Raw genomic sequence first — 7,651 nt, 5'->3', positions numbered from 1 at the left:
CCTTTGCCATGATGCCTACAAAAACAAAACGAAACACTGTGATGCTCTGTACCTCGGGGGAACACCCAGTACCCCCATGTTCATCCTTGTAAAATGATTGCGTGGTATCCAATGCAAAGTTTGTCGTGTCAGGTGTCTTCGGAAGGCTCATGATGCACTGAGCATTGTTGTTATAGTGATGTTATAGTAATTTTTACAGTAATGTTATAGGTTATAATTTCATGTATATAGTTATGAGGCTGAAAATGTATCCTCATGGCTTAAAATGAACCCAGGCAAAAACTCTCCAAGAGCAGAGAGGCAGTTCACACCTCATCAGGGCAGGTATGAAACAAACCCAACCCAGCCTCACAGAAACAAAGAATGCTGACCTGAGCAGCAACAAAATAATCTGTTTGAGTGAGTCATCCCCGTTCCTTTGGTCAGTATGTGACTGCAATGAGGTAATGCTCACCTGACTCTGAAGGGGGGGCAGTAAAGCCAAGAGGGAAGAAAGGACATGATAAAAGGGAGAGATGTTTGCCATGCTCTCTCTCTCTCTCTTCCACCTACATCTACAGACAGCACCACACCAAGCGACTGAAGCGCTGATCAAAGGGGAGAGCCTGGCTGAAGAGCAACCAGCCAGCCTGTGGTGAGAAGCATCTAAGTTTATAAGGGCATTGAAAGTGTTAAGATCAGTTTAGAATGCGTTTTGCTTTTATTTCATTTGACCAAATCCGACTTGTTATGGTTTGATTTATAATCACTTAAAATCTATCTTTATAGTTAATAAATCTGTTTGTTTATTCTACCTGAAGCAGTGCATTTGGTCTGAACTGTGTCAGAGACTCCTCTTGGGATAACAAGCCTGGTACATATCAATTTATTTGTTAAACTGATGAACTCATAACAGCTTGCAGTGTTCAGCAGGCATAACTGGACACTGCAAAATGGAGGTTCCTAGGGTTGTGTCTGGGACCGGAGATATTGGCTAGTGTCATTCGGTTGCACAATCAAAGGAGCAGCTTACATGCCAGAGGCTGTGCCTGAACAGCCCAGGTGTGGGAGTTCTCACAGCAGAGCAGGGTAAGGCTGGCTCTCAGAGTCAAGGATTGGAGTGACCTAGCAGATCACTGGTCCAGATATCACCAGAGGGGAACGTCACAAACACCTTGGCAAGTTAGGCTGCTATTGTGCTGAGACCACTCCTACCATGCTGACTAATATGATCTCATTGTTTCTTTGTAATCCTCCACCTGTCTTTCTGTATCCATCTGTCCCTTGTCTCATGGATGGATTATAAACTCCAGGGTTCTATAAAGAGAGCAAAGCTCCCTTCTACTTTCTTAATCTTAAAGAGACCCTTTCTTAAAGAGAACACATCCAAGTGTTGGCCCTCAGAAGAGCATTGCCTGGAGTCTCCATAATTCTTAGGAAGTAACACTTTCAGGCTAGAGACTAGAGCATGCCTAGAGATAGTCCTGAACTCCAGTGGGAGAAAATTCCATAGCCAAGGCCCTTCACTGATTAGAAATTTCTGCCTTTGTCGTGTAAATCTGATCATGGGGGACTGTCAGCTTAAATATCCTTGCCAATTGCAGAAGTTTCATTGGAGTAAGCAAAGAGATAGCTGGGTTTTAGGCCAGTTAAAGCTTTAACGATAAGGACCAGGACCTTGAATTGCATCTTGAATTTAAGTGGTAGCCAGCATAGAGTGTGGAACATTGTTGTGTAATCTGCTGTCCTTGGTCTATCCTGCCTAAAAGATGGGCTGCCAGATGTTGAAAAAGGTGGCCTTCAACTGCAGTGTGAAGTACACATTTTGTTAATTCTTATCCCTTTAAACTAAAGTATTCATTTCTATTTATATAGTATAGACCTGCCCTCTTCAGTAATCTGTTCCATTACAATTTTCCACTAGCAAGGTTTGTGAACACAAGATTCTAAAGGTGAATTTCCATAAAGATTTGGATTGACTTTTTATTTAATGATGTACCTGACATGTTGGTTGGGTGAGGAAGTCTGCTTTTGGTAACTTAATTCTTGATAAATGTCTTAGTCTTGTTCATACAATCATAGTCATTAGAGACTGAAAGACTATAATGTCACCTTGTTCATCTCTCTGTATTTTCTAGTGCTACATTCAATCTAGTTTTAATTGTTCCAGCAGATGGGGCTTCCTTCTCTTCCATCGGGATACTACTGCATAATCTAGTGGATCTTGGGAAGTTTTCCTGATATTTTGCCTGGAACTGTGTTGCTCAATATTTGGATCTCAGTATATACAGTACTATAAAGGTTGTAGTTGTAAAGAGTAGTTTGTAAGCCAGCCCCATGGTCAGCATCAAGTGAACCTTCTTCCCATCAAAAAGAATTGGACATACCATACAACTATACCTTACAATATAACCCGTGGAGAAAGTTTTAAGAAGGCTGAGATACAGCCTCAAGACAGATGAGATTATGAGAATGGCTGTGCTCCTTGTCGTGGGCATCTTCTTTGGATTCACAGCCTGACAGCTGTGAAGGAGCAAACCAGAGTAGCTCGGCAAAACATTTTACATGACTCAATTTATGCAAAATATTGGTGTAACATATGATGTTTTGGAGTAACTATCTGAGTAATCGCTTAAACTCCATAAGTGTGGTGATATTCCTACATTGCCTAAGGCTCACAGAGCCATCTGTTTATGAAATATGAATCTGAGTCTCATACACCAGAATATCATGTTGTCTTAGTACAAGCGGCCTTAAAAAAGAGAAAATTGAATGAATGAAGGCAAAAAAATATATAGTAGATATGGCCAGGAACTTTATAAAGAAGCTTTGCTCATAAACACGAGTAGTCAATTTATAGCTATGATCATAATCATAATTAATAATAATTTACATTTATATAGCATTTTTCATCTGAAGATCTCACAGTACTTTTCAAACATTAAGGACCGATCTTGCACCCTCTAAAAACAATGGGAGCTGTCTAGGGCTTTGGATGGGGCTCTGCGATAAGGTGTACAAACCCCACACTGGGTGACAAGGGGTTAACAAATTACTGTGGGCCCAGCCAGCCCTGCCCCACCACACCTGCAGTAAGTGCTCTATCTAGTGAAGGAATTTAAAGACAAGGAAACAGCTCATTTGAGGGCAGACCTGGAAGACAGCAGACCTGCAATCTGTGGCTCCGGCAGCGGCAGCGCAGAACAGAGGGAAGGCTGAGATCTCTAAGATAATTGCCTCCAAAGGCCCTCCCTGAGGGAAGGGAGGTCCCGGCACTGAAACAGTCAGAGAGGGAAGCATTTCCCTCTCCCCCGCATATGAACCCTGAACATTGGTAATCCCTCTTTTATTTTCTTGGTTTGGACTATCCCAATAGGAGAAAACCTTGGCCTGAGCTGGCCTGGGGGGAGATAGGCAGTGGCTTGGGGAGGGCAGCCTTAGTTGCCAGATCACTGATAGACCCAAAAGGCCTTGGGTCAGAGCCTGGTGGAGTGGGAGGGCCTAGGTTCCCCTACTAGTCATGGGTTGTAGCTCTGACCACTAGGCCACACTTCCTGATCAGTGAGGACTGTTACAGGCTCTAAATGCTAGTGTGACCAACAATTTATTGGTAGGACATTACAGTTAATGTGCTTCTTGGTGAATGTTGCATCCCAATTGTTGTTATAAAGCAGAAGTCTGAAGAAAAAGTGACTTTCACCCAAAATGCCCTGTTTGCATACTGTCCTGTTAATATTACGAAACAGAATGTATACATAGGATTGTAAAGCATTGGATCCATCCTAGCAGCCCAGCAGTTTTGTAAGCACCTCTTTTGCCATATAGAGATATTGCCTGGTACAGTAGAATCTTATTCCAAGAGGCACAAAGAGAAAGCATTTTGAAAATTTAATTGCAGCAATAACAGAAAAGGACTGAAAACTATTTTTTCTTTTGTTCACAATCTTTAAGTTGCAGATTGTTTTGTATCTTAAAACTTCATAAGAAAAAGACTCCCTTTGTGCTTTTTTCTCATATTATCAAAAGAGCCCAAGTAATTTGAAGAGCACTTGATATCACCTGAATAGTTAATAATAATGACAGACAGAGATAGGAAGGGGAGCCTTTATAAATAGATAGTAAGGAAAAGTCATTCGTAAGCATGATAGACATGGGCATGAGACCGGCAGACAATACTGGTGCCCCGAGTCCTAAAGTTATTTCATAGGCATAATAGGCCTTTAAAGTGCCATGGGTGACATCCTTGCCCCATTGTAGCCAGTGGGAGCTGTGCCATTTCACTTCCTCAGTGGAACCAAGATTTCATACCATGTAATTAGAAATAAACCCAAGCCAAGTCTGAACACCCCCTTCAACTCTGAATTCAAGAATTGAATTTTGCAGCTTATGCTCATCTCTGTTTGTAACCTACCCAAGACACTGGCCATCACCTACAGCAATGGTTCTTAAACTTATTTGATTGTGCCTCCCTTCTTTGTGTCTGTAGTAGTTTACATGCCTCCCCCACCCCCCGACACACAAGTACATATACCGATTAAAAAAAATCAACATGCAACTCTCACTAAATCTTAAAAACAGTAAGACTGATTCAAACAGAGCCAAAGATCCATTGCAATAAGAGCAAAAGCAAAGCTGCTACTGTGGTCGATGCTTACAATTAAATGTGCACGCTGCATCATAGCAAACAGATTAACGTACAGATGTGAACAACTTTGTATAATGCTACGCAAGCTTAACAGAAATCCGTCAAACTGCACAGCCCCATCTCGAGTCAAATGCACCGTGCCATCTGAGGACCTGATACGTCTGGAGGAATCAGCTTTGCTAGTTATTCATTGCTGTGGGTAAGTTGGTGGGTTTTTTTGGGGTTCCCCCCCAGCTTCTCACACCCACCCCAAAATACATTCCGTGCCCCCTCCCCCCGGGGGCGGGCCCACTCCCTAGTTTGAGAACCTCTGACCTAGAGAACTATGGTTGTATGTGGACTAATCCTGGAGAAAACTTTGGGAGAAAAGAAAAATACAACAGTGTATTTTCTGTGTTTGTCTTGCTACTGTAAGTAATTGTATTTGAGTAGATGCTCACACTCTGGCTCCCTCACAGATAAATGTGTGGGAGGGCACTGTTTATTTTTGGGGTATTTTTGCTTGCTCTTGAAGTAAAGCGTTTGAGGCTGCAGTCTATTGCCACAGACATCACTGCTGATGTCCCAGATTAAACTGTATGACTTTGCTACAGAATCAAGTAGGAAGCTGCATGATCTTGTTCAGAAACAAGTATGTTTTGTACGATTGCTGTAGTACATAGCAGGGGTTCCCAAACTCTTTTCCTGCAAGCCCATTACATATCTGTCAGGGAGAGAGCCCGTAGGGCTTGCACAGCATCTTGCCTTACTTGGGACCAGGGCCAGCAAGAGGGTGAAGGGCCAGGCAGGTGCCACCGCCAGCCCCCTCCAACACCCTCCACCTCAGCAGCCCACTGAGTGACTTGAGCTGGTCACCTGTCAGCCCTGCCTCAGTCAACCACTCAGCACCCTGGTGCACCTCACAGGCACCCACTGCCGAGGAATGGGAGAAGGGCTATGGGGCTGCCAGCACCCAGAAGAGGCAGGTGTTTGGGCGGGGCCCAGCTGTTACTTTGCCAGTCCCAATCACAGCACTGTAGACTCCAGACAGAAAAAGAGCAGCATGATACTCCAGGGGACCCGACAGCCACAGATCGTGGAGTGCGGTGGCTCAGAGTGGGAATGGCCATAGGATTACTGTATTTCAAGTTCCCAAATAGAGGACACTGCTGGGGGAAGGGGAAGTGTGTGTGTGGGGGGGTGTATAGTTGTGGGGTTTTTGAGGTATGTGTGTACTGGGAGAGGGTATTTGGGTGGGTGTTGGAGGGGGGTATTTGGGAGGTGCTGGAGGGCTTATCTGCGGCTCCACACTCAAGGTAGGGGGCAGTGTTGCGCTCCCTGTCACAGTGGTAGGGAGGCTGGTGCAGACCCGGGATGCAGCACCTGCCCAGCTCTGCTTATGATGGACCTCACAGGGGGACTGTGTCATGGTCTATTTGTGGGCTGCAGCCTATGGTTTGGGAACCCCTGGTACATAGCAATACCCCTAACAGAAATTTCCTACCTCTAAGGCCACAGCTCATGAGGGAGAGATTCTCCCATCATGATTCTATGACAGTGTAATGCTCTCTATAACTTCAGTTTATAAGGCAGTATTTTTAGACATAGGCATTAAGGCCATCCTTACTGCTCTCTTCTCAGCTCTAACATTATGTTGCTCTCTCTTACATGTTAGGATCTTTCATTGACCTGAGTGGAACTTACACTCAGGGTATATCTACACTATGAAATTAGGTCAAATTTATAGAAGTCGGTTTTGTAGAAAGTGTTTTTATACAGTCGATTGTGTGTGTCCCCACACAAATGCTCTAAGTGCATGTAGTCGATGGAGTGTGTCCACAGTACCGAGGCAACCGTCGACTTCCGGAGCATTGCACTGTGGGTAGCTATCCCACAGTTCCTGCAGTCTCCACCGCCCATTTGAATTCTGGGTAGAAATCCCAGTGCTTGATGGAGCTAAAACATTGTTGCGCGTGGTTCTGGGTACATATCGTCAGGCCCCCGTTCCCTCCCTCCCTCCGTAAAAGCAAGGGCAGACAATCATTTTGCGCCTTTTTTCTTGAATTACCTGTGCAGACGCCATACCACGGCAAGCATGGAGCCTCCTCAGCTAATCATCACCGTATGTCTCCTGGGTGCTGGGAGACGTGGTACTGCATTGCTACACAGCAGCAGTTTATTGCCTTTTGGCAGCAGACAGTGCAGTATGACTGGTAGCCGTCATCGACGTAGTCCTGGGTGCTCTTTTAACCGGGCGCCTGGGCAAACATGGGAGGGACTCAGGAAGGTCATTTCCCTTGTTTCATCTCATGGCGATTGAGTCCTACCGGCAGTGCACTGTCTTTTAATCTGCAGCTAGCAGAAGACAATGGCCAGTAGACATACTGCACCGTCTTCTGCCGAGCACCCAGGAGATGATGATGGCTAGCGGTCGTACTGCACAGTCTGCTGCCAGCAAGATGTATAAAGATAGATGAAGTGGCTCAAAACAAGAAATAGACCAGATTTGTTTTGTATTCATTTTCTTCTTCCTCCCTCCCTCTGTGAAATCAACGGCCTGCTAAACCCAGTTGTGAGTTCTATCCTTGAGGTGGCCATTCAGTTTCTCGCAAAGCCTCCTCCTTTGTTGATTTTAATTCCCTGTAAGCCAACCCTGTAAGCAATGTCGTCAGTCGCCCCTCCCTCCGTCAGGGCAACAGCAGACAATCATTCCGCGCCTTTTTTCTGTGCAGACGCCATACCACGGCAAGTATGGACCCTGCTCAGATCACTTTGGCAATTAGGAGCACATTAAACACCACACGCATTATCCAGCAGTATATGCAGCACCAGAACCTGGCAAAGCGAAACAGGGCAAGTAGGCGACGTCAGCACCGTTACAAGAGTGATGAGGACATGGGCACAGACTTCTCTCAAAGCATGGGCCCTGGCAATGTGGGCATCATGGTGCTAATGGGGCAGGCTCTTGCGGTGGAACGCCGATTCTGGGCCCGGAAAACAAGCACAGACTGGTGGGACCACATAGTGTTGCAGGTCTGGGATGATTCC

Source organism: Dermochelys coriacea, chromosome 3 (genome assembly GCF_009764565.3).
Source record: "Dermochelys coriacea isolate rDerCor1 chromosome 3, rDerCor1.pri.v4, whole genome shotgun sequence".
In the NCBI taxonomy this organism is placed as follows: domain Eukaryota; kingdom Metazoa; phylum Chordata; order Testudines; family Dermochelyidae; genus Dermochelys; species Dermochelys coriacea.
The sequence above is the reverse complement of the archived record's forward strand: the minus strand, read 5'-3'. Positions refer to the sequence as shown.